The 27987-nt window shown below is 43.0% G+C and overlaps 1 protein-coding gene and 1 long non-coding RNA gene across 15 annotated transcripts in view; one reads left to right on the top strand and one right to left on the bottom strand.

Annotated features, from left to right (window-relative positions):
- Positions 1 to 27987, top strand: part of DAB2IP (DAB2 interacting protein) — a 324396-nt gene that overhangs the window by 235545 nt on the left and 60864 nt on the right. Inside the window, exon 1 of one of the 14 annotated variants that reach the window (XM_069073772.1) lies at positions 51 to 246. The exons of 12 other annotated variants lie outside the window; for them this stretch is intronic. The gene's annotated coding sequence lies outside the window, so the exon portion shown is untranslated. Of the gene's footprint in view, positions 1 to 50; positions 247 to 11159; positions 11401 to 27987 lie in introns of those variants that run through there. One more of the 14 variants, XM_069073773.1, reaches the window with a different exon arrangement.
- Positions 4488 to 14185, bottom strand: LOC138150375 (uncharacterized). Its single transcript, XR_011165560.1, has 3 exons — positions 12576 to 14185; positions 8659 to 8717; positions 4488 to 5078 (listed from the first exon to the last, which is right to left on the bottom strand). It is a non-coding gene; the product is annotated as an uncharacterized lncRNA (long non-coding RNA).

Raw genomic sequence — 27987 nt, 5'->3', positions numbered from 1 at the left:
GGACTCCTGGCCCTGCCCCGCCCCCGTGCGCGCTCCCGAGGCAGAGGAGGCCGGCTCGGCCTCTGGGGCAGCCCGTCAGGAGCGCGCATAGCCCAGGTAGGGCCTGAGCCCCGGCAGCTGGCCCGACTCCGGAGCTGCACGGCTGCCGAGAGGGGAGCGCGTGGCGGGGGCCCGGGTGCCGGCCTCGGCATGGGCGCGTCGCTGGCTGGTCCGGCCCTTTCTCCGAGGCCTGGATCTGGGAGCCGGGTGAGTGGCCAGGGTTGGGGGATCGGTCACCACCTTCTCCCCCCACCCCTCCGTCTCCCGGGGGTCGGGAAGGAGGGGCAGGGCGGGGTTGGGAGAGGAGACCGCCGGGTTCACAGCGGCCCGGCTAAAGAAAATCCCCCACCTTATTTCCGCTAAGTTTGAACCAGGTCCCCAAGGAGTCCTCGGAGCCGCGCGTTGGGGAGATTGGATCAGATCAAACCGGACTGCGGGAGTCTGGGCAGGCGTCTGGGGGCCGGGCAGTTGTGGCTAGCCCCTTAGCAAAAACCGGTTTCCGTTGGGGAGGGAGGGCTACTGCAAAAGAAATAAGTCTGGGTTTGGGCAATTGGCAGGAGGTTGCCGTTTAAGGGACTTAAGCTGCGCGTCCTGCCCCCAGCCCTTCCATCCCGGGGTGTGGAAGTGTGTTCCGTTTCATTCGTAATTGTTCTTTTCTCTTGGACTCCCTAAGTGTTCTATTCAGTTCCTTTCAACTGCAGCCCATCCTCGTGCTTTCATCTGGAGCGATTCCATTTCCCTAGACCCCCAGAAATAACTATTCAGATGGACCCAGGGGGTATTTGCTTCTTCAGAATCCGAAGGTTTCCCCCAGCTTCTGTGTCCCTGTAGGGATGGAAGGCGGAAGTGGTGATTACTGATATAAAACCAGCTCTGGAATGTCATTCTCCACTCCCACCCTTGTAGAGACAAGTTAGGGGACCTGCCTGATATTCCAGCTACCCCTGGGAGGGAGGGGGATGGAGAAGGAGAGAGAACCCTTCAGGCCATACGTGGGGTGTTGGAAAAAGATGGGGGGGGTTGGAAAGAATTGGCTGAAGACAAATGGAAGAAAGGGAAAGCAAGGCTGCCTTGTTGAACAGTCTGATGATGGAAGACTATCAGGAGGTATCAGTGTAGGCTCTGCCATTACTGGCTATGTTGTCTTAAACTGGTCATTTAACCTCTCTGATCTTCACTTTCCTTATCTGGCTAAGGTTCCTTGACTATCCATGTTTTAAGGTCCTTTTCAGTCCTAGCTTTCCATATACTAGGTAGGTTTCACTTTCAAAATTCTAATGTTCAATGATACCTTCTGACTATAACATTCTTTGATCCTAACATGAGGATCTTGTGCTACAAGATCTCTAAGTCTCCCCACCACCACCACCAAAAGAGAGAACTGACCAGCAAAGAAAGAAAAAAAAAAAGCTAACCTTCAAAACTCAGCTTGTAGAACTGCCAGGAGAAATATGGGGGTGGGAGGATTTTATCTCCTGCTGTTTCTTTGTGATTGAGATAACATTATTGAAAGTAGGGTCAAGGCTAGTTCTAGCTAGAACTAGCTCTTTGAGGCTCCCTCAGGCTGGAAATGTGGCCAGAGGTTAGAAGGAATTTGGGCTCTTCAGAATTTTGTATGGGGGGAGGAAACAGCACTTGATTGGGTATCAGGAGACCTGAGAGTTCCAATTCAAGTTACGCCACTAATGCCTGAGCAAGTTTCTTTGCACCTTATGGACCTGAATTCAAATTCTGCCTCAGACAACCTCTGTGACCCTGGACAAGTCACTTAAATTCTTAGTGTTTGTTTCCTCATCTGTAAAATGGTGATAATAGCACCTACCTCACAGAATTTTTGTGAGGATTAATTGAATTAAGATATTATCATAAAGTGCTTTACAAATGTTAAAGCTATCATTGTCTTCATCATCATCATCATCTGGAAAGTGAAAAGGTTGGATTGGTGATCACTAAAATTACTTCTGAGCTGAGAATAATAGAATCTAAGACCAGAAAGAAATTCAAAACCCTCAGTAAGTCACCCAAATTATTATACCCCCCACTAGGCCACTGAACCCCTTTAGTGGGGAGAGAAAGGTTATTTGCGTTAGATTCGGTCTGCAGTACCAAAGGAGTGAATGCCATGTCAATTTGCAGGGGGTAGAGGTTTAGAGGGGACAGACAGTAAATGTTTGGTTTTTGAAAAGTCAATCTGTTCCTACTGATTTTTCCTCCTTTCCCCCTCAGGATGCCCTGAGTGTGTTGTTATCTGTGCTGGGGGGCCTTTGTAATTTTCCACTTATTTCCAATTGTGACTTAGGAATCTTTTAATGTTTTCTTGGCCATGTAGTGGGAGGGTTTTGTTTGTTTATTTTTGCTTTACTAATATGTAAACATTGCCCTAATAAAAGTTTTTGCAGATAGGAGAAAAATCTGTGCCATCTGCTGGTTCTGAACCTAACCTAAGTTAACACACTTTTTGAGGCATATTATAGAGTCTCTGAGGGATAAGGGCAAAGAGGTGAAAGCAAGAGAATGTCAGGATTTATAAATGGTCCCATTAGCTTGCCTCACATTGTTTATTGGGTAGTGTCTAAAGTAGTATAGTGAACTAAGAGTCAAGCCCCGGTTCTGGTTCTGCCGATAGATTTTCATTTGACCCTCTGTGCTCTGGGCCACAATTTCCTTCTTCATAAAGTCGAGGAATTGGATGTTGATAGTCCCCTTCTAGCTTTAAACATAGGATCCTATGATGAACCTATTTTCTAAGTTTCCTTCTTACTCTAAAACTGTTCTAAGATAGCTTCCAGCTCTGATTCAGTAATTTTCTATTAAAATCACTTTACATTTGCTTCACCTGCAAAACTGAGTTAACATCTTGCCCTGACAATAGCAACAAAACTTTGTGAATACATAGATGAAAAAGAGTAAAACAAGCAGTTATAATTCAGGTTTATTTTTTCCTTTTATCAAAATGTTAAATTATTTAAGTTTATGATTTTATTTGTGATTTTGCACCTCATTTTGTTTGATTTTTCACATTTGTTGAAATTATTTATAATGAAATTATTTTTGAAAATAGTAATACCTGCCCTGACCAACTCACAGGCTAATTATCAGGAGCCCATGAAATTGTGAAAGGAAGCAACATGATATAGGGAAATAGTATTGAGCAAAGTGTTAGGGGACCTATATTCTAACCTTGACTTTGGCATTTGACTCCTAGTGTGACCTTGGGTAAGTCCGTTCCTCAGTTTAGGCCTCAGTTTTCTGGTCACTTGAAAATTGAAAGGTTTAGATCACATGGGTTTTAAGCTCCTTTTTGCTCCAAGTCTGCTCTGTGAACACCTTCCAGAGAGATTTGTACTAGCAAAAAGCTGAAGGAGGGAGGAAGAAAGGAGGGGGTCATTTCTTGCCTGTACTTTAATTTGTTCCTATTACCACGAAGCTTCAAATGCTTCATTTCCAGGGGTCTAGGTGGTAATTAACATCCACAAGAGTAAATTGATTTGACAGCTGGTTGTAGCATCGTGAGCCCAAAGATTTTTTTTTTCCACTTAGCTGGGACTGAATGCTACTCTCTCCCAACCATATGAATTATTCTCTGACCAGCTAGAACAAGGTAGCAGTGTTTGATGAGTGAGGAAACTGCAAGGAAATTGTGAAAAATTAAATAGTTACAGGGAAACCTTGGACTTGGGGGTGGAGTTAAAGAGTTCATAAGTACTGGCTTCTTTCTTGTCTTCTCTTGTTAGTAACTACTTTTGGTTGGGAAGTGACTTAGTCTCTTTTTTTGGCTTCAGTTTCTTCATATATAAATGATGGAATTGAACTGTATTATCTTAGGTCCTTTACAGCCCTCCTCTACTGTGTTTGAACATTTTGTATTGTTAGTCAGTTGTTCCTTCTAGTGCTAACATTCCATATGCTGTTTTCTAGCATTCTGTGTTCCCAGATTCCCTCAGTTCTGACATTCTATGCCTCTTAAACCATGTCCTGTCGATCCTTGCTGCTCCCTCCTTTCCAAATAGCATGTAATCAGTGCTTGCTGTATTTTACAATGAACACATTTTCCATTTGGTTGTCATTATGCTTAGTCTGCCCAGAATCCCACACCTGGAGGCTTCTTTTTTTTGTATATTCTTTTTGACTTTCCCAGTTGCCAACTCTCAGTGACAGATTTAATAATCTGAGCCCGTCTCTTGTGTTTAGTATTGCAGGAGTGAAAGTTTACTCCTAAAACGTTATCGATTGAGATACTAATAAAAGTTCAAGGGGTGGGGAGGAGGTGGGTTGGAGCCAGGATTTTTTTTCCTCTGGGACTGAGAACATCAGAGTCCTATAGCTGATTTGGTTTTGCTTCTTCCTGATGCAGGTAGATTTTTCTAGTTATATAAGTGCCACTCCCTTCAAGAAGCCTTACACTCAGATCAACACTTGATTCAATAAAGAGTCAGGGCGGTATCAGATTTGGACTTAGAATTAACCAAGTGATGAGAATTTATTAAGTTCTTACTGTATGCCAGTCACTATACCTGGTGCTGAGGTTATAAAGACAAAAATCAGTCCTTGCTGTCTGCGTGGAGAACATCACGTACACTTACAGGTAAATACAAAATACAGACAAAGTAAATACAAAGCAATTTGAGAGGAGGGGTGGAGACTACATCTGGGGGATTAGATTAAAGGTTGTAGAAGATTTGGGTACTAATACTGACTGTACCAATTACTCCCTTTGTGATTTTGAGTAAGGCATTTCCCTCTCAGGGCCTTAATTTCTCTATCTGTAAAATTAGGAGGTTTGGCTGGATAATTTCAAAAGTAACTTCCAGTTATAAATAAATTATCTTAATTTTGGCTATTATGATCTCAGTGTATTTCAAAGGATAGTGACCTGGAGGGTGCTTATTTGGGGTTGGGAGGTCAATAAGAAAGACTTCTCTTGGCCACAGGATTCTTCCCCTCCATTTTTTTCATTCTCAGGTTACTATGGCCCCATTCATGCTGTCCCTGGACTGCTTCTTGGGAAGGACAGGTCCTGAGCCCCAGGGGGGATAGCCCTGGTGGAAGAAAAGAGGAGTTAGTGCTTGCTGGGTTTCTTGCCTGGGCTTGTCATTCCTGATGGGAGGAGCAGGGAGACCAGGCCTGGCTTTTCTATCCAATTTCTCTGTCCATATCCCTCTCCTTCACTCTTTGACTGCCCCTTCTGTTCAGTGAATGTTTCTGTCTCTGTCTGGCTGTCTCAGATGTTTCTTTCCCTTGGTGTTTCTGGCTGTCAGCTTTTGTCTTTTCTTGTCTATATGTCTCTTCATTTCTCTCATTATTTTCTCCTTTTTCTATTCCTGTGTCTCTATGTGACTGAGTCTAACACCCATAAAAATTAGCTTCCCAGAGAGCTGAATTTATTCAAAGGATCACAGCCTAATCTTTCCTTAAAGACTAGAGAAAGCACAGGATTGCATTTGTTTCTAAAGACTTTCCCATGCACTCCACCCCAACCTGCTCCCAGGACCACTCTCTTCTTAAAAGACTGGAATTGTCAGATACTTTGGCCCCCTAGTTCAATCCCTCCATACTCCTCATCCCAGTCTCCTTTATCTTCTAAATTTCCCTGAATTTCTGAGGTTAGTATTAGGTTCTGTCAGAGCTATAGGGGTAGAGGTCCTTGGAGGAAAGGTTTCTTATGCCTAGAGGAATTAAAAAAGGAAAAGGTATTAAAAACTGGAAGAGACCATAGAAGTTGTCTGGTAATCTCTGTCTCTCTCAAGACACAGACACACAGGGGCAAGATGACTTCAAATCCTAAAGTTTCAGAAGATCTTAAAAGTCCTGTGCTTGAACCACTATTCCCATCTATAACATGCCTGTAAAGTGTTCAGCCATCAAATGGTACTAGATTTGGAGTCAGGACCTTCAAAACTTTAATAATTATGTGACCCTGGACAAGTCACTTGACCTTTTTGTGCCTCAGCTTCCTGGAAAATTAGGAAATTGGACATGATGGCTTCTTTGGTCCTTTCTAGCTCTAAATTTACAATCCTGTGAAGATGTTCAGTGATAGAAGAATAATTTCTTCCCGAGGCAATGCCTTTCCTTTTTAGATGGCTCTGATTGCAAGGTGTATTGAACTTTGGTATGCCTTTTTGCTGGTTGCATCCATTATTCCTAATTCTGCCTTCTCGGTCTAAGCAGAATGAGTCTAATCCTCCTTTTTCATACTTGACATACTTGAAAACATTATCATGTCCCACCCTACCCCTCAGTCTTCTCTTCTCTGGTTCTATATGTCCCCCTTCTTTCTGCTGGTCCTCTTATTTCCAGTCACTCACTTCTTGGCACAGTTTAGTTTGTTCATGTTTTTCTTAAAATGTGGCACCCAGAACTGAATACATTTTTCCGAATGGGTCTGACCAGGACAGAACACACCTCCTATGTTCTGAACACTAGCTCTCTTAATGCAGCTTAAGAGTAGAATAACGTTTGTGGCTGCCAAGTCACTTGCCTAAGATAAAAACATATAATAATTGGCAGAAGTAGGACTCTAACCTACATCCTTGGACTCAAAAATCTAATGCTTGGCTTCTTTCCACTTCAATAGACAGTGCCTGTTGGGTTGAGCTGTGGTTATTTTTGATAGAGGCTTGAGTATGGGTCCCAGGGAGGAGGGCAAGGATTGTCTCCAGGGCCAAAAGCCCTTGTCAAAACTCAGCACTAGAAGTTTTCTTTCCCTCCATGCTCCCCTTTTAGTACTCCCCTTTCCAAACACTAAGAGTTCAAATGGGACCCAGAAACTCACTGATCTGCCAACATCAAGTCTCTTAAGATAGAGCCACCCCTTCACTTAGATTGAGACAGCACAGTACAGTCCTGTGTCCTCAAATCCTATATCTAAAAGCCCATGGAGTTTTGTTGCCTACTCCAAAAAGTATGGGCCACTGGCCTGATCAGGCTTAACCCACAGCCTTATCTAACTCATCTAGGCCTTCTGCTGGGAAAGGAAAAAGCTAACTCAGGGCCAGGAAGTAGGTAGGGCAGTTTTTGCTTGGAGGGAGGTGGAGCTCAGGAACAGGGGTGGGGTAAGAGATAGGCTCACAGGGAACCAGAGTTGGGGGTGGGGGGCAAAGGGATGGTGACAGTGAGGGCCTCCACAGAAAAATTCAGATCATCCAAATCTAAACTGTCAGAGCTTTAGAATTCAAAGATCCCTTAGTTTTATGTCTCCCCTCCCCCACCCTTTTGAACAGATGAGGAAACTGAAGCCCAGGGAGATTAAGTATTTTGCTCGAGGTCACCCAAGTTAGAGACAAGGTCATAGACTAGAACCCAAGTCTACAAGACTGTCCTATGTCCTTCATGGAATCATTCATTTAGGACTGGAAAAGGTATTGGTCATCTAGTTAGGTGGGAGGGCAGCTAGGTGGACTGAGCACTAGGCTTGCAGAAAATCCCAGGTGGGTCACAAAGAGTTGGACATGACTGAGAAAAAAAATGACTGAATACAGTCAGGTGGGAGGAGGGAATTGAGGAGAGGAGAGAAAACAAGGTTTTTGAACGCGAGTTCAAAAGAAGATGATGGAACCATAAACAGAAATTGGGATGTTAGAAAGCAGGGCAGGCCTACAGGTAAAGTAGTTTGGGTTGTGAGAAATTTGAAGTGCCGGTAGGCCATCCAGACGGAGATGTTCAGCAGGCATTAGGAGTTGGAAGACTGGAGCTCCGGGGGAAATATTTGGTTTGGATATAAAGCCACGGGAGTCATCTGTGTAGAGGTTATCATAGAACCCTAGGGAGCAGGTCATAGCGCCTAGGGAGAGAATATAAAAAGAGAAGAAGGCCTAGGTCAGAGCTTTTTGTAGGAAGTAAGAGAAAGGATGAACCATCAAAGGAGTTCAGAAAGGAATACTATATAAGGAGAACCAGGAGGGAATAATGCCACAGAAGCCAGTTGATGGAGAGAATACCAAGAGGGTTGGGTGGGGATGGGGGAAATGTTTAACACTGTTCAAAGCTATAGAGAAGCCAAGGAGACTGGAAACAAGTAAAGACCATCAAATTTAGTGACTAATAGATCACTGGCAACTTTTGAGAGAGCAGTTTCAGGTTAATGATGGGGTCAGAAACCAGACTGCAAAGGGGTGAAGAGAGATTTGGTAGGAAGATGTGCTGCAGGTGAAGAAATTAAGACAGCAAATGAAGTAGACTGCTCTCCAGGACAGACACTCCCCTTATTGCCATGTTTCTCCTCCCCTCCCCCAATAATTACACCCGTATTTCTGATTTTTAAGAGGCTGAACCTTCCTTAGATTGAAGCATTTCTTCATTCATCTCAGGTGGGAGAGCCTGTTGCTTCCTCTTGACTCAGCTGGCCCAGTCACAGCCCTTTCCTGTCTGGGTTGTAAACACAATACACAGGGGAAACTGGCTAGGTTGGGAGTTCGGCTTGTAGCCTTTACCAGGCTGATAACCCTCAGAGATGCCAGAATAGGTGAATCCCCAGTCCTGCCTTATGCAGCTAAAGGAATTTCTGAGGAGAGCAACACTGGGATGAGAGAGTCCGGATTTGCCTGAGACACAGAGTGGCATGATGGCAAGGACATTGGGGGCCAGAGTCAAGGGACTTAGGGGGGGAGCTCTACTTACCACTTAGTCCTTGTGTGATGGTGAGAAAGGCATATCTCTCTGGGCTCCAGTTTCCTTCTCTAGAAAAATGTAGAGGTTGGATTAGATGGTCTTTAGGGTCCTCTCCCATCCAGCTCTGCTGTTTTAGGTTTCTAATAGTTATAGATAAGAGAAATGGCAAAGTCTTCTCACCAGAAGACTGGCTGGAAAATGGATTCAATCAGGTGTTTGATGATGTTTAAACGTGTGGAATGAACTTTCAAAGGGTTAATTCACTCCTTGAAAGCTGCTAAACCTTTAATTAGGCAGGGGTGGGGAACCTGTGGCTCTTTAGGTCCTCAGGTGCGGCCCTTTGACTGAATCCAAACATAAGGTAACAAATCCCCTTCCTTCTGTAAAACTTGGGCATAGTCGAAAGGCTGCTCACGAGAACCTAGAAGGCCACCAGGAGATGGCTGAATCCCAGAGACCTCCCTAGTTATTACTCTCAATTTAAATATACTCATACTCCTCTTAACTACTGGGGTTGTATAGAAAAATAGCTGCATTTTGGTGTTAAGGGATCTGGGTTCAGATCTGTGCTTTGAAACTAAGAAGCTGGGCTGTGTGACCTTAGGCAAAAATCTACCTGTCTTCCTTTGGCTCACTTTTCTCATCAGTAACAGGTATACAGTTCTACCCATATACAGGTATATCTGTTCTACTTACCCCAAAAGGTTGTTTTTTAGAAAAGTATTTTGTAAACCTTAAGGTATTAGAGAAATGAGAGCTGTTGGTGATGATGATAATAGTAATAATAATAGTAGTTGGGTATTACTAATTTTTCTCGTGGCCTTCTGACAACTTTGACAAATGCAAAACAGGAGCAGAACTTTTGGAAACAGAAAATTCAGCAGGATATTTATACAGAGTTTGAAGGTGATGGTCACCCTGAACTGGATGTTGTCACCAGCTGTGCATTGTCAGCCAGCCCAGAAAGCCTTAACACTGGTCTTTGGCCTTTAAAAAAAGGCCCACAAAGTTTCTGAGGTCCTGGCCTGGCTCCTCTGAGGACAAGAGAACTTTTTTCTGATAATCCACATTAATGTCTATGTAGCCCCAGATGTCACTGTGTCCAGAGAAAAGCTGTGAACATTTTTACTTCTTGGGGATAATAATTGAGGTGACCAAGCTTAGATCCATCCATTCTGTGGGGCTTTGGGTTCAGTGTGGGCCTTGAGGAAACAGCTCGAGTGCAGACCAGAGGGGAAGGTGCTGGGTTCAAAGTCAAAACGTCTGGTCCCTCCTGTAGTAGATTTGCTGTGTGATTCCATACAAGCTGGGCCTTCTACATCTTCATTTCTTCTCATAACTCTTCCTTTGCCCTCTTCTCCCTATTGTCTCTCTTCCTCTTAGTTTGTAGAATAACAGAATTTGAGAGTCGGAAAGGACCTCAGTGGCCATCTAATCCAATTCCTTATACAAAAGGAATCTCTCTTCTAACATACCCAGTGAGTAATCATCTAGACTCTAGTGGAAGACTTCCAAGGCAGCCCACTACATTTTTGGACAACTCTAATTGTTTGGAAGTTCTTCCTGTTACCAATGATGCCTCTTTTCGATTGCCACCTGATACTCTTAGCTGTCATGTCCTTCCTAAGTCTCTTCTTCAGACTCCCTTTCTTCTCCCTACCTCTACTGTTTTCTTTTAAGTTGTCTTCTTCCATTAGATTGGAATTTCTTTGAGGCCAGGGACCATCTTTGTTTTTATTTATACTTGAATCCCACAGTGCCTAGCATGTAGTAAATGCTCAATAAATATTTATTGACTATTGACTAGACACACAGTTGCTTCAAACAATCCACATATAACACAGACTTGAGGCTTTTCTGCCCTTCCTTGCATGTTTTTCTCTTTCTGGTGCTCCTTTCTTCTCCCGGTTCTTACTTCCCTTCTTCCTCTCTTTCTCCTTTTCTTTCTTTGTCTGATTTGTTTTCTCTCCTTTCTTCTTGTCTCAGCAGTCACAACTTCCTTCTTCTAGTCTCTTCCTCTTCCCTCTTTTTTCCTCCAGAACTCTCATCCCTCTTCCTCACATCAAACACCTAACCTTTTCCCCTCATCTTTTTCTCTCCATCCCTCATGGGAAAAGTGTAAGGGAGTATGGCTGCCTCCAGTGGGAGACATTTGGCTTATCCTGAGGTAAACCCAGCTGAATGTCTCTAACATATAAATTGAAGCTAATTTGTTGTCCCTCTTAGAAACCCATTGCCAATTCAGACCCTATAAGTTTCATTTTTGGACCTTTAGAACTCATGAAAATTTTTATTTTAATTATCTTTAAAAACCTATTTTTAAAGACTTGTAGTGAAGAACATGGGCTTCAGTTCCTTCTGTGTTGATCTTCATGTTTTATATTTTCTCCAATCTTTTGCTTAGAAAGGGTCTCTGTACCTTTAAATCCCCGGCAGCCCAGAATGGGACACTGTCCCTTTAAAAGCACATTACATAGAGTTAGAATATAGCCTTTGTTTAACTAGCGATGATTGTTCCCAGTGGACAGGGCTGGAATGGTTTGCTGAGAACCGGAGGGAGAGAAGGCTTAGTAAGGGCCAGTGGGTAGCTCCTGGCCGGCCCATAGCAGCTTGTACCATACCGAGAGGCAACAGACTGGGGGCTTGGGAACGACTCCCCTCCTTCCCCTCCTTGGCTAGCTCATGGTTTTGCCTGGGTTTCTTCAGCTCCTGGGGCCGGCCAGAGGAAGCCAGAGTGTAGCGATGGTGATGGTGAGTAGCAAAGGCTGTCTCTGGACAGAGACCGGGGTTAATGCGTGTGTTTATGTTAATGTGAATGCAAGAAAAGGGGACTGTCAGTGGATTTGCTGACCCCTTATCTTGGTGGAGCATCACCCTCAGCTGGACCCTGTCCTTATTTGGCACCTAAAATCCATCATCTAGGGCTCTGCACTGATTTTGTCAACAGAATTGAAGGGCTGGGCACAGCCAGATGTTTTGCAGCCAGATGGAGAAGGGATGCAGTCCCTGACTCCAGGGTCTCTAAGAATAGGCATTTAGGGTGGAAGACAACTTGGCCATCGCCTCAGGGCAGAACTATTCCACCTGTGCTTCCATGGCCTTTGAAAAGAGAATCATAGCTTCTCAAAGCTAGAAATAAACCTTAGAACATAGAATGTTGGAACCATCCACTAAGAATATTTGAGCTGGAAAAGATCATATAGTACAACTTTCTCATTTTACAGATAGGGAAACTGAGTTACAGGGAGAGCCAATGACTTGTCCAAAGTCACATATCAAGTTAGTGGCAGGGCACTGTAAAATCAGCACTACTCTGGCCTTTCCCCATTCTCTTTAAAATTGGAATTCTTGGTTTTCCCAGCCCTGACTTAAGTACTGAAGGCCAGGAGTTCTACCCACTAATTTTTAGTTGGAGGGGCTAGGCCTGGACATTGTATTTCCTAGATCTGCATAGTGAAGGAGAAATAATGATAATAGTAGTGACCCAGCCCAAAATATGGAAATCATTAGAAATAGGCTAGCTGAAAGGGGGTGTGTGGAATTTTTTTAAGAGAGAAAAACACCACCCGGATGTGTGAGGAATACTTATTCGAAGGGACTGGATGAGCTCTAAAGACTCAGTTCTGAGTGTCTGATTCTGAAAGTCTTGGCTACCTCATTCACTGAGTAAAAAACCAGTACCTCATTAAGTGTTTTTTTGGGGGCGTTTTTTTTTTCCCAGAGGGGGGGATTCATAGACTATCAGAGCTAGAAAGGGTCTTAGAACATAGACTGTGAGCACTGGAAAGACCTTAGAAGGTTGAATTTTAAGACTAAGTTCATAGAATGGTAAGATGGAATGTTAGAATTGGAAAAGACTTTAGAGATTGAGTCTTGTTATATATTTACCCTCACAGTTTATAGACCCAGAGAGGTGAGTGACTTACCTGAAATCCCACAGTGAATTAGCTTTTGAACCCAAGTCTCCTGACAGTCCAGGACTCCTTCTACCACACAGGCTAACATTTGTCTCCAGCCAAGCCCACAGACAGAGCTGTCCCCAAGGCACAAAGAAGGCAGATTTCCAGCTAGACATCGACTAATTATCTATCCCTCCTCCTTCCTTTCTCCCCAACCTCTTCCTCAGCCTTCACTCCCCCAAATCCCAATTTCCACACCACCCCCCTTCTTGTCTGTCCCCAGAACTCCTGGCTGGAAGAGGCTGAGGAAGTGATGTGGACAGATGCTGGCAGACAGGGGGCTCTGGGAAGGCGGTTTCTCCAGCTCTGTGAGCCGAGGTTTAAGTATTTGAAACAACTGTCAAAAACTAGGTCACTGTGATATTGTTGAATCTTTGTTAGAGGAAATAGCCTATCCCTGAGATAGAGGGTGAGCCAGTTCGAGGTGCTTGCTTGTTCTGTCCCAGCTGTGTGTCGATGCAGATGTTTGCAAGGTCTTCTAACTTTTGCATAGAATGCTCCCAATTAAGAAATTACCTGATTTAAAAGAAACATTTGGGAGACCCCACACTGTACTGGAAAAAGCTAGTTCCAATATTTAATAACTGTATGACCAATAGCTTCCAGGGTAACTGGAAAATCAACATTACTTAACAATAATAATAGCGATAATAATGAGTAATCCCCATTTCTGTAATGCTTTATACAAAATGCATTTACGTTGATTATGTCATTTGATTTTTCACTACTGCCCTGGAAAGGAGGTAGTGAAAGGAGGGCTCATATCTTGACCTGGCTGAGCTTTAGGCAGGTTGCAACCTTTTTGTACTTCTTGTTTCCTTGCCTATGAAATAAGTGAGTTGGAAGACATTATCTCTAAAGGTCTCGTCTGCTATAAATCCATTATGTAACTAATGAATTTCCATTTTACATGTGAGGAAACTAAGGTCAAGGAAAATTATGAGATTTGCCCATGGTCATGCAGCCACTAAGTGACAGCTAGGATTTGACCTCAGTTCTTACCTGATTCTCGGTCTAGAGTTCTGTCCACCACCCAGACTTGGGTTTGTTTCCCCACCTGGGGCCCCAAACTCAGGTCTTCTGACCCTAAATCCAGTATGCCTTAAAACCCAAAAGTGAAGTTAGAAGTCATCTATTTAAGCCCCTAATTTGAGCAGTGATAACCTTTGTAACATCCCTGACATGTGATTCAGCCTTAACTTGAAGACTTCCAATGATAGGAAACCACTTGGCCAGTTCACATGGTGGCAAAATCATCTTTTAATTTCCATACTGCCACTCGCCTCTATTGGACTGCCACCTCAATCTCTTAGTGGATATGGGCCACCTTGGAGGACAGTTCCTTTGGCTTTCCCCTCCTTAAGCCTGGGAGAAACAATTGAAGAAGCTCCTTGTCAGGACTTCAAAAGGTCACCTGGATGAGGAGCCAATTGTATCCTTCCAATAAAGAGCCCCACCAGCCCTGGACACTCTTCCTTGTCTTCTACCATACTTGAAAAGCTAGGTCTTAAAGAGAATAGAAAACAGCAAAAGAGAGTAGAAACCAAGCGTTGAGACCACATTACACCAACCTCTCTTCTGATTGTTGGATCACTGATTCGGTTTCCCTTAAGTTTCTCTCCTTTGCCAGTTTCTCCATGAATGGTATTTTAAATTATTTTCCCTGCTCCTTCCCCCACAGATGTTTGCCTGCTACATGTGGATTGGTTGTTTGTTGTGATTTAGAAAAGGGAGATCCACTTCCCTAAGAGTTGCAATCATGTAGGAAAAGATATAGCCCCAAGAATCCAATATTCCTTCACTTTCTCTTATAGCATTGCTCTTAGAGCTTATAATATGGCAATTCCAGGGAGAGTTACAATTTTCTCCATCTATATCAGTCAGTAAATTTGAGAAGAGGAAGATTTGCCTGATAATATGGGTTTTGTGACCTTGAATAAACCACTTTCTTCCAGTATAAAATGATGGTCCTTAGACTAGAGGACTCTCTGTACTTTGTATGTTCATAAAAGTCATCCAATCCAACCTCCTCACTTTACAAATGAGGAAATGGAGGCCAGAGGCACTGATTAACTTGCCTAAGGTTACACTTAGCAACACTTTATAAGTGTTCCAAGGACCACTTATAAATTCTAAAGTTCTATTCTGTAATTCTAGCCTTGATCTCTCCCCTTAACTTTAGTCCTGCATCACCCACTGCTGGCTGGAGATCTTCTTCTGGATATTCTGTAGGCATCTCAAAGTTGTTGTATCCAAAATGGAACTCATCATCATTTTCCCTAAATGCACCTTTCTTCCCAACTTCTACATTTCTGTCAAGGACACCAACCATTCTTGTGGTCACTCAAGTTCCAATCTTAAGGTTATCCTTTATTGTTTACTATTCTTTATCACACACACACACACACACACACACACACACCCCACCCCCAGTAATCAGTCAGTTGTCAAATCTTATGAATTTTGTCTTTACAACACTTTTCATATCCATTACCTTCTCTCCACTGGAAGGACTATCAAGTCTGACTTGTTCAGGCCTCTGACCTTTGCAACAGCCTCCTAACTGATGTACTTGCCTCCAGTCTCACCCCTTTCAGAGTATCCTCCACATAGCTGACAAACTGATCATCTAAAAAGTGATTGTTAATGGAGGGTGATCTGCAGATTTATTTGGTAAAGTATGAATGTGGGAATTTCAAGTAGTAGGCTAGAATTGTACATTGGGAATCCTTGAAAGGAGGAGGGGAGTGGTGAATTGGATTGGATAACCCAGACTGGATTTGGGGGGAGGAGTGGTTGCTAAATTTAATGGATTAATGGGGCAAGAGGAAGAGAGAGAGAGAATATATAAATATGAATATAAAGAGAAAAACAGAACTAAGAGGACCAGGATAGATTTATCCAGAAAAAAATACACTTTTAGATCGCCAAAAATATAATACATTGAACATTCATTAAGCATCTGTAGTTTACAAAGCACTGCATTCACTAGTGGGAGAAATACAAAGTATAAATAAGAGATTGTCCCTACCTTCAAGAAACTCATAGTCTAAAGAAAGGCTAAGAAACAAATAGCAAATGTTAAGTAAGTATATTAGAGCCTTACAAAATGAAACTACCTTGTGAAGTCTTAAGGGAAAAGTCATTATTGTCTAAAGGGTTAAGAGAGAAGATATCAGTTTGGCATTTAAGTTGAACTTTAAAAGATGAATAGGAATTCAATAGGCAAAGATGGGGAGGGATCATAGGATTTAGAGCTAGAAAGGGACCTTAAACATCATCAAGCCCAAATTCTCCATTTTACAGACGAGAGAATTTGAGGGCATCCATCCCAGCCTAGAGAACAGTCAGAGCAAAGGTTGAAAGGCACACTGTACATTTGGAGAATTAAAAAAAAAATAAATGAGTTTGGTCAGAGGCTAAAGTGCATGGAAGTGAGTAATTCGAGACAAGGTAGGGTGGCTCCAGATTGCAGAGGACATTGAATGTCAAGCAAAGGAGTTTGAATTTTCAAGAGGTGACCAAATCTGTGGAAAGGAAAGATTATTCTGGCAGCAGGATGAAGGGTGGGGGAGAGGTAGGTAGCATGAGACCTAAAGAGTTGTTAGAAGGATAATGCAATTGTTTTCATCAGTGGTAAAAGGTCTGTACCAGGATGGTAGCCAAGAAGAAATGATGCTTGGACTAATTAGGGATAATATGACAGAGATGAAGGGTAAGGTCATACCTAATTTAGTACAACTAATATTTGTGAGGTACCTACTATGTACAAGGCATTATGCTTAGGGATCAAGATAAAATGCCACATCCAAGGCCTACAGCTGACCCCTTTCCAAACCCACCCGAGCCCCTCCTTCACATCCCCATAGTAGGACATACTTTTCTTTCCTTCTCGTCACTGTCACCTCCCCACCTGCCTGGCTGAATATCTTCCACTACCTGGGAACTCACTGCCAATAAGTATTGGGGAGGGGATTCATGAAAAGCTAATTTCTAATTTGCTGGAATACAATCCTGTTGGATCAGTGTTTTTGGGCGACTCTTCCTCTTAAAATTCAGGGCACTTAACTGGTTCTACCGAGGTTTATGAATGTTTAAAAATTGCTTTGCGGTCCCTAAAGTAATTTGACAAGTCTGACAGCTATTGATTAAAAACTTGAAATTATTCAGACTGCAGGATGACTGGGGGGATGAGATGGAAAGTTTTTTGCTATGTATATTTTCTCTCCAGAATGTGAAAGGAAAGTAGATGTAGGAAAGTAAATGTGGCCCTGAATGTTTTTTGAAAAGCCCATTCTAGTTGTGAAATACAGCTAGAATGATGAAATACTTGGTGAGGAATGCTGAATGAATGGCTGAATGAGTGAATGAATTTATAGAGTGCTTTCCTAAAGTCTGCAAAGTACTTAACCATCCATTAACTCATTTGCTCCTCACTGCTGGCCTGTGAGGTAGGTAGTGCAGATATTATCACCCATGTTTTACCAATGGGGAAACCAAAGTCCTTTGAGGTTAATGACTTGCCCAAGGTCATTGAGCTAGTAAATGGCCCTGAGTCTCCTGACTTGAAGTCCAGGGCTCTGCTTTGTACCCTGTATTGCCTCTGGCTAGTTTTGCTAACCTAGGCTATAAGGTATATCTTATATATGCCTGGAGCCCTCAAGCTTTGCAACACCCTCCTCCATCCCCTCCCCTTCCTTCAAAGGCTCCCTTGACACGCAGAATTGATTCATAATTACACTGTCTTCTATTTTTGAAAAAGCATAAAACCTTTTTCAAAGTGCTTTCAAATGTATCTATCTTATTTGAGCTTCATATTGCTCCTGTGAAGAAGGTAGGCCAGGTTTATTTACCTCAATGAAGGTGAATATAGAGGCCCCAAAAGGGAAGGTGATTGGCCCAAGGTTACAAGATAAATGAGTAGTAGAGCTGGGTCTGAAGCCCAAGTCTCCAGTCTTGTTATCCCCATTGTTTCAGTCTTAAGAGGATCAGGGATAAATGCATTAAGAATCTATCTCCTGAGAATTACTCATACATAGATTGTTACAGCTATAAGATAAATTAGTATTATTGTTGGGGGGCACTATTAGCTTACATTTCTATGGCATTTTCAATTTTGGAAACTTTTCTTCAAATTAGACGAGGAAACTGACATCAGAAAGGTAAAGTGTTTCATGCACATTGTCACAGTAAATTTGGGAGCTGGGGTTTCACCCCAGATCTTTGGACTCCAAGCCTAACCATTCTCTCCAATACACAATGTTGCTTCCTTTTGGTAGGATTTAGAATGCTAGAAAAGGGAACATTACAGTTAGAAGGGACCTTAAAACATAGAATGTCAATGGATCTTTAAGATCATCTCCTCTAGCTCCATCTTTTTATAGATGAGGAAGCTGAAGCCTAGAGAGATAAAGTAAGTCTTCCTGGATGACAATCTCAGAGCCCACCAAGGGTTCTTGTCCTTTTAAGGAAAATATCAGCCTGAACATTCCACCCCCATTCTTTGCTTGTCCCTGGAGGGACAGGCAGCATTCCTCTGTCCCTAGTGGTTTTGGGGTTGGGAAGGGGACAGACCATCCTTAGAGGGTTTGGCTGTGCCCTCTGGCCCTTTCCCAAGCTGCTTCTACTACCCATTCCCTTCTCTCAGGCCAGGAGGATGGTGGGGTTAGAGGAGATGAGTCTGTTTGGGATTCACAAAGCATAGCTCATGGCTATTTTTATCCATTCCCTCTGTTCCCATGGGCTGTGGCTTTGAAGGGAAGAGGATTGTTTGGGAACCCACCCTCCCTTTCCACAACTGTCTGAGTTTCCCTGGTTCTCCTCTCCACCCCGAGTGTCCATGAGCTTACACCTCAGTCTGCTCATCATTAGAGTCCCAAGGCCACATAGAGGATCTGGACAAAAAGGAATGTCGGAGATCCTTAATAGTAGAATTTAAAATTGGAACTTGCCTGAAAGATCTAGTCTAGCTCTTCCTTTTGTAGAGAAGGAGAGAGTTAGTAAAGCGAAATGCCTGGGCCATGGTTTATGTAAGTCATAACAGGTGAGACAGGATTCAAATCCAAGTCCTCTGTCTGATGGTTTAGTTCTTTGTCCATTGCCCCATGTTTGCTCCCCTTTCTTGAGGAAAAGAAGTCTGAAGGGAGGCCTTTGCCTAAGGGAAGGCAGCACAGTGGCTAGCCTCTCCTTGCATCCCTCCTGTTCTATTCATTTTTATCACTTCTGTAAATGAGCTGTGAGTGCAGATAAGGTGGATTCCTTGTGGCTCCCCAGGCCCACTAGCCTATAGTAGATCTGGGCTTTGTCCTTCCTCCTCACCACTTAGAGAATCTAAGGGAGAAACATGTGTGGGAACTATGGGCTCCCTGAATGAAGGCAGCAATCCCCCCTGAGGGGAAGAGGCTGGAGATGAAGAGACCAGGCCAGATGGAGAGGGGAGGCAGGAGAGGAGGGAGAGACATTAGGAATAAGAATAGTTCCCGTTTTAAGAGCATTTTAAGGTTTATAAACTGCTTTGTCCGTGACAGCTCTGTGAGATAGGTTCGGGGGCCCTTTCCTCTCCACCATGCTTGGGCTTGACCACATATTTTAAAAATAAGGAGGTTGGGGAGAAATAAGAATTTATTTAATTATTAATATTTAATTATTATTTAATAATTTCCCCTATAAGAAAGGGAATTAAGTAGTGTGTGCTCCCCAGACTTGTCCATCTTTGCTTACAATCAAGGCTACCCCACAGAAGTATGAAGTTATCTGGCTTGAATTAGAATTGCTGACCATTAAGATTGAGAACAACCTTAGAAATCCTGAGTGACAGAGCTGAAAGAAACCTTAGAGATCCCTTTGTCCATCCCCTTCATTTTACAGATGAGCAAACTAAGGCCCAAAGAAATGACTTGCCTAAGGTCACACAGTGAGATTGATTGACTGAAAGGAAATGTCAAAGCACAGCTTTTTGTCATTAAAATTGCTTTTATTATTCCTATATGTGGGTATCTGGTTTCAGATGAGGAGACTGAGGCTCAGTGATGGGACGCAGTCAGTGCATGGGGACACAGCTAAGAAATAGCAGACCTTGGGCCTCAGTCAGGAATGGAGTCTATTGGGGTAGATCCAGATTCTTTTTCTACCCACCTGGGAAGTCTTGGATTTGTTTGTGAGAGCTTGCTTGGGAAGCAAGTCTCAGGGTGGCTGAGTCAGGAGGCAATATATCATCAGGTGTTGGGAAGCACAGCTGGCATTTGACCAAATGGCATATTTTTTGTTCATGTACACACACACACACACCATATACCACACACACACACACACACACACCATACACCACATATACACACCATACACACCATACATACCATACACCCTCCCCCCATACACACACACCCCTACCTTACCTGCCCATTATATGCCAGGCATGGTACTATCATTCTCCCTTTCCCATACTCTCCATTCCACCCATACTAAATTACACTCCTTTCCTCCAAGATTCCTTTAACATCAAGCACTGGTTAATAACAGCTCTCTTCCATTGGTGAAGCATGTGGTACTTTTTCAAATAGTTTTCAATCACATTTGGTCCCTCTGAGCCTCATATTTCACCACTGTGAAATAGGTAGGGAAAGATATTATTCTAGTTATACAGATAAGGAAACTGATGCTGGGAGAAAAGGATTGACTTGTTCACAAGTCACAGTGCAGATGAGGGGCAGACCTGAAACTAGAGCCTTGCTCTCCTGGCCTCTATGCCATTTCTTTTTCTGCTACACCATACTTTCCTTCACATCTCTGGCACTGGAAGCAGGAAGGGATGGGCAGAATCAGCCCTGTTTATACAAAACAAACATAAAGTTCATAGCAGCATTATTGGTGATAAAAGGTTGAAAAACAAGGTACATGCCCAATGACTGTGGAGACTGGCTTATCTAACCAATGTAGGTTTATTTCTTATAGGGTCCCTTTTTTGGGTGATTTTTCTTGAAAAATTCTTCCTAGTCTTGTCTGTCTTTGAAGTACATTCTATTTTCAAGTAATATAGATGTTTTTAGGGCATACGATTTGGGGGTTCAGTTCTATTGGACCTATCTGTTCCCCCAGACTAGAGGAAAGGTTCCTCCTGGTGAAACTCAAGGGAAACTTGATTCAGGTGGAAACAAAAGGTCTCAACAGTTTTGATGTGTGTCTTCAGGGGAAGTTGATGAACTTTGTCCAGATTGTCTCCTTCCTTCCCTGAATCTTAAAATCCAGGTGTAAAACTGTGTGCCTATACATAAAGGGACTGAAATGAGTGGGTGTCTGGTTTCAGCTGAGTTTCTGCCTATAAATGCTATGTGCAGGGATGATGAGGACCTGTTCTCTAGGTGCCCCAGAGATGCTCACAGGCTGAGGAGAATGACCAACCATCTCCCCATAGTGTATCCTCCAGGATAGTGAATTTCTTGCTGTAGCTTTCTACAGCTTGGGGAAGCCAAGGCGCAGGGTCATGTAAGATGACTTTTTTTTAACATCACCCAACAAATCATTGGCAGAGTAGACCCCAGGCTTCCTAGCACTCAACCTGTACCCCTTATTTCAGCCTTTGTTGTGTGGGATCTGAAAAAGGGAGTAAGTCAAAAATCCTCTAAGGAATGTCACATGATTAGAGTAGACAGTTGGAACAGGACACTCATGGTATATATTAAATGTATATGATCAGCCTTGATTATTGTTCATGTTCTCTCAAGGTTATTCAGAATTCAGGCTTTAGCTGAAATACATATTTGGAATCATGTGTCAATTATTGCAGTGGAATCCTGAGCAAGCCGCTAGACATCCTCAGGCTTCAGTTTCCTCAGAGCAGGCGCTTCATAAATGTTTATTGAATTGAATTGAAAATGAGGAGATTGGACGAAATACTCTATAAGGTTCCTTCCAGCTCTGACATTGTGTGTCTTATGTTTGGACTGTCTGTGTTCTAAGGGCCGTTCCTGGTATTACATTTTGTGTGCTAATATTCTCTGCTCTTAACTGTCTTTGAACATTCTGAGTTTACATTCTTCTATAATATACATGGTCAATAGATGACTCAGTGGATAGAGTGCTGGGCCTGGAGTCAGGAAGATAGATCTGAGTTCAAATTCAGACACAGACACTAGCTGTGTGACCTTGGGCAAGTTACTTAAACTCTGTTTGCTTTAAGCCACTGGAGAAGGAAATGGCAAACCACTCCAGTATCTTTGCCAAGAAAACTCCATGGACAGTATGGTCAGTGGGCCCACAAAGAGTCAGATACAACTGAATAACAACAACAATAATATACATGTATATGTGGATATAAAGACTCCTTTGTGGACTGAAGGTTTGAAATGAGTCAACAGTGTGATGCAGCTATTATCACAACTAATTCAGTCTCAGGCAGCAGTAATAAGAGTGTATTGTCCAGAGAAGGGAAGGGGCATTCTTTGTCATCTGCCCTGGTCAGACCCCAGCTGAAGTGGTATGTTCAGTTCTAGGCATTGCTTTTAAGAAGGATGTTGACAAGCTGGACTAGATCCAGAGGAGGAAGACAAGCGTGGTGATTCGAAACCATGTCATATGTAAAGGGACTGAAGATGTTCAGTCTGGAGAATGGAAGACATGGTACCTATTTTCAGGGTTGTCCCAGGAAACTGGGATTATTAGACTTGGTGTTTGTGTCTGTAAAAGGCATAGCTAGGATCATGTTAGATGGAGGAAGATTTTGTTTGGCTCAGTTTAAGAACAGACATCTTAACAGTAGTAACTGGCCAACAGTGGAACCAAGGCTGTCTCATAAGGTAGTTACTCTGTCCCTGGAGTAGTACTCTGTCCCTGGAGGTGCTGAAGCAGACAGTGGATAGCTTGATCAGCAACGTGAACTGCCGTGAGTGGGAGGTAAGAATAGTTAGAAGTCTCTTCTCAGAAGAAATAGAATTCCTAACTGTTTTGTAAGCCAATGTTAAACCCCTCTCCCTGAAGGTGACCATCCACTGTCAGGGAGCTCAGGGAAGGTAAATTCATTTCACTAAGACTGGCCTGAGAAAAATAAAATTAGAGCAAAGTCATATCTTACATTATAAAGTCAAATAGACTGGTTTTTGGATTCTCTATGGTTTAAGCATTATCTGTGCCACTGTGTACAGATCGGTGGAAATTTGATTGGGCTTATACATATGCCCTTACAGAAAAAGAAATTGGGCTTGAAAACTAAATGGTAGGGTGGTGAGAGTGCTGTCTGTAAGGGCCAGTCCCTTCCTGGAGTCAGAACAATAGATGACTTGTTAGAAAATTGTAAAAAGAAATACAGTGCATGCTTAAAACCATAGAGATCACTGTTGGTCAAAGGACCAATTCCCCAGCCAATTGCCGTATTTCCTTGGGGGAGTTAAGCTTTCCCTTCCAAGCAATAAGAAGAAGGGATCTGTCTTGTCATCAGTTGGGGCTGGGTGAATTGACCCTGCTAGAATTCAATTAAATACAAATATATTTTAAATACCTACTGTGTGTGGCCAGCTCTGAGCTTAATGTTGGAGCACTCATGAAAAAGATGTAAGTATGAAATACAATTAATCCACTGCCTTCAAGGAGCTCACAGTCTTAAGTATGAAATACAATTAATCCACTGCCTTCAAGGAGCTCACAGTCTTCTTGGAGGAGTCATGAGGGGAAGGACAACATACACTCTCATAAGTATAATATAAGGTAAATTGTGGTGGAGGCAAAGAGAGATTTTTTTTTCAGGGTGAGGAATCAAGGAAGGCTTCATGGAGGAAGTGGTACTTGAACTTAGCCTTGAAAGAAGAGAAGAGTTTCAGTGGACCAGAAGGGAGTATTTTCTAGGCATGGGAAATGCTTTGCATAAATATACAGTTACCTGAGAGAACAGGATGAAATCAGGTTACAGGTTAATAGTACAATTTGACTGGAATGTAGGTGATAGGAGCTTTGGTGCACTGGGGACAGGCCTCTGGTCCAGAGTCCAGTTGGATAGTATTAATAGGCAGGATCTGCCTGAGTTTTTTCACCTCTGAATCCTATGATCTTCCCTTCCTTTCCCCAGATTCCCAGGGTATAGATGAGCACTGGATTTGGAGTCAGGGGGCCTAGATACAAATCTCAGCTTTGCCACTAATTTCCTGTGTCACTTAGCCCCCTCTGCACCTCGGTTTCCTTTCCTATAAAAACAGAAGAGGGTGAAATAGTAATCTCTAAGGTCCTTTTCAGCTCTGACTGTTATCCTGTGTTCCTCGAAATTTTCACCCACAGGATCCTATAGGAGTAATATATTAAAGGACTTTGTAAAACCACATATAGGTGTAGTCTTCTCCTGGGGCGGACCCATCCTTTTCTCAGGTCATGGTCCCTCGTTCTCATGTTAGCTCTTAGACTTAGCTCTCTGGAGTACAGATGAGGCCCAAGAATATGTTCTCTTGGTGGAACTACTATAGAAACAAGTCTGGAAAACGTTTTCATTGAGGATCAGATAACGTGTGTAATGTAGTGGGAAGAACATTGGGTCTGGAATCAAAAGACCTGTTTTCAAATCCCAGCCAAGCCACCTGGTAGCTGTGTCTTCTTAAACAAATTATTTTATCTTTCCAGACCTTAATTTCTTCATCTATATAACAGGGAAAATAATAACATACATTTTTATGGCACATCAAGGTTTATAGAAGGCTTTATGTATGCTATCTCATTTGATCACCAAGGAGATACTTCAGATGACAAATAATACCCATTTTACACATAAGTACATTGAGGCTGAGAGAGAGATTAATGACTTGTCACAAGGACAATGGAGGAATATGTGTGATATGAACTTAGAAGTGTAAACTTAAGAGTTCTGACTCTTTCTGAATAGCCATGCGACTTCCCAACCCCAGCTGGGAGTGGCCTAAGGACCTATGCCTGAGACAGAGTTATCACTTTAATGAATCCATCTGGCCTCTGGGGTTCCTTCCAGCTCTGTGGTTATAGGATTCTAGGCTATAAATCCTCTTACTGTTGTAAAGAACACAAAACTTTGGGAAGAAAGGGTGGGCTGGTGGGAGGAGCATTGAGCAGGAGAGCCAGAGGCCTGGGTTGTAATCCTGACTCGACCTGTAGCCCTGTGGGATGACTTCCCCTCCCTGACCCTTATTTCTTCAGGTATAAAGTGAGCAGGGTAGTGGAGGGGCTGTGTTGCAATGGCAAGAACATTGGATAAAGAATCAGGAGATACAGGTTTGAGTCTTGGCTGTGCCACTGACTTGGAATGTCAAAAGGTCAGAGGCTTTGGAAAAGGAAGGAATCTTAGCAATAATCTAGTCCAGCTTCCTCATTTTACAGATGGCTCAGGGAAAGGAAATGACTTAACAGTGCCACTGGTAGGTACAACTGGAGAGGGCAGAGAAGAGGAGGTTATTTACTCTTCAGTGTCCAGCTGATTGTCCTGCCCATCTTTGCCCAGGTCAGTCATCTTCATGCCAGAGCCCAGTTTAGTACCCAGGCTTAGAGGATCATGAAGTAAACTCAGGCCATCTAATTCAGCCTCTTCTTTTTTGCAAATGAGAAAAGTGAGGCCCAGGGAGGTTAAGTGCCCCTTGCCCAAGTGGAATTTATGAGCCCAGGTTTTGGATTCTAGAGCCAGTGTTTATTCCATTGAGATGAGACCCACTGATATCTGATTATAGGAAGGCTGATTTCAATTCAATATCAGGAAGGATTTTGTTAACAATGGAATGAACTAGATCAGGAGGTAGTGAGTTCCCCATCACTGGGGGCCTTCACATAGAGGCTGAAGCACCTCTTGTCAGAGGTACTATAGATCTCGGTAGTTCCTTTTAGCCTTGGGATTTTATGATGAATGTGATGCAGAGCCCCCTGCTCTGTTCGTCTCCTCATTAGTGGGCCAAGGGCAGCTTGGTATCTGGGCATGCGTCACTGCAGGCCTCAGAGAGAAGGGCAGCCCATCCAGCTTTTTCTCTGGCCTTGACAGGTTGTGCTAATAAGTCCAGATTAATTAGAGGAGCCAAGCATATGATGGCTAAATCTGCCTGCCAGCCAGGTCCCTGCCTGTGGCTGCCTGAGCCAGTGGGACTATTTGCCCCTTTGGACAACAGATTCAGAATTTCTAACCTTTCCTAGCCCTCTGGGGGGTGGGAGGGGTACACACCCCATTTGTCTATTCCTTCCTGTGGAGAATAGAAATAGAAAGCAGGCAGAAGGCAGGAATTTCAAAGTCAGAAGGAATGACTTGAACTTAGGAGATCTGGGTTCTAGTTCATTAGCTCTTAGCTATGTGAGGGTACTTAGATGGTGCAGTGAACAGAGCACCTGGACTTGGGGTCAGAAAGACCTGAGTTCAAATCTAGCCTCAGACACTTACTAGCTGTGTGACCCTGGGCAAGTCACTTAACCCTGTTTGCCTCAGTTTCTTCATTTGCAAAATGAGCTGGAGAAGAAATGTCAAACCACTCTACTCTCTTTGCCAAGAAAATCCCAAATGGAGTCATGAAGAGTCCAGCACAATTGAAATGACTCAGCAGCAACATTATGTGACATTGAGTAAGTCAGTTCTGTAATAAAAATAAGGATAGTAACTAATATTTTCATAGCATTTATGTGCCAGGCACCATTCTAAGCCCTTAACAAATATATATTTCATTCAGTTGTCACAACAACTTGGAAGGTAGGTGCTGTTATCATCCCCATTTTACAGAGGAGTAAAACTGAGGCTAACAGAAGTTAAGTGTTGCCCAGGGTCACGCAGCTAGTAAGTATCTGAGGTCTTCTTGAGTTTTCTGGGCCTAATTCTCTTCCCTGAGATTTCAGGCCCAACACTATTCACTATACCATTTAGCTGCCCCTAAGTCTTTAGCTCTCTGTTTCCTTCTTTGTAAAATGAAGATGTGGAAAACATGTTAATGCTACCATGGAAAAAGTTGTGACTTTGGAATCAGAGTAACTGGATTCACATCCCTCCTCTGATATGTTCTACCTTTGTGACCTTGGGCTAGTTTAAACTCCTGGGGCCTCAGTTTACTTATCTGTTAGTTAAATGAGGGGGTTGGACTAGATGGCCTCTGAGGTCCCCTGTAGCTTTTATCTTTGATCTTCCAGCTCTGACATTCTATAATTCCCTGAGCCCAGTGTTGGTATGTTTATGGAACTATAAGCACACTTGCCTGCCTAGAGCAGAGATTGTGTACTGGCAGGTAGACATCAATAAGGTGAGTCGAGAATGTGCAGGGCTTTAAATCTAGGGCATTTCAATTGAAAAACGTTTGACAGTGGATAGTTACAGAGGATGTTTGAGCAGGGAAATGACTTGATCAAAGCTATTCTTCACAAAGGTTAATCTGGTGACCCTTTGTAGGCATTACTATAGGGATGGAGACCAGAGATGAGGGATCATTTAGGAATCTGTAAAAGGTGGAGGGCTTAGTGGTGAGAATTTATAAAGACTAACAGGTATTTGAGAGAGATTTTGAAAGAAGAACCATATTAGGTGAGCCATTGGCAAGAACTTGCTTATAGGTGTCAGTGCTAAAATAGTCTTTCAGATTATGTTCTCACATGGCTCTTACCATTTTTGACAAACTGACATGCAAGAAAAGATGTACAGAGGATAGGCTAAAAACATTGAGCCAGCAGATATTTCTATCACTTGCACAGCAGGGGATGTACAAGTCCAATCTGAGCAGGGTGAAGGATGTGATCATCTTTTTTGGTTGAACCTGGAAGGCTTCCTGTAGGAGGTGGGCTTTGTGGCAGCAATTACTTTTTTTTAAGGAAGATTTACCCCTTCCAAAGTTACTTTATATCGACTTCTCATGGTTCTTGAGTGTGTCTATTTATATACATATTGTATACATATTGTCTCTCCCATTAGAATCTTAGTTTCTTGAAGGCAGGGACTTTTGCTTTTTATTTGTCTCACCAGTGCCTGACACATAGTAATCAATTAATAAATACTTGAGTAGAGGATGGAAATAGAGGTGAAAAACACAACTTCCAGATACACCCTGAGCGAGACAAAGTGCCTGCCCTCTCTAGCCCATTCTGGAGGGCTTTAAGGAGGAGCTGGGATTTTAAAAGTCACTTTGGTTGTGTGTGTGAAGTGTACTTACGGAGGTAGGTTGGTTGGGAAGGGAGCTGAGGGAAAATGACCAGCACCTGGGGGAGAGGGGGCTGCTCAGCGTTCAGAATTAGGGTGCTCAGTTTGTTAGCCTGGAGAGACTGGGGGCAGTGACTGAGCTTCAACATTATGTTCAAGACGACCCCTTTCAACTGATATTCTTTGTCTCATGATTGTATAACCCAAATCTGCAATATTATGAAAGAGTTGAGGGAGAGAGCCTAGACTTGTTCATTAAAGTCCGATATCCAGCTCTGAGAGGGCCAG

This window comes from Petaurus breviceps, unplaced genomic scaffold (assembly GCF_028583685.1).
Source record: "Petaurus breviceps papuanus isolate PSGF00001 unplaced genomic scaffold, PetGlider_PUasm1.0 90879, whole genome shotgun sequence".
Lineage (NCBI taxonomy): Eukaryota > Metazoa > Chordata > Mammalia > Diprotodontia > Petauridae > Petaurus > Petaurus breviceps.
The sequence above is the reverse complement of the archived record's forward strand: the minus strand, read 5'-3'. Positions and strand labels throughout refer to the sequence as shown.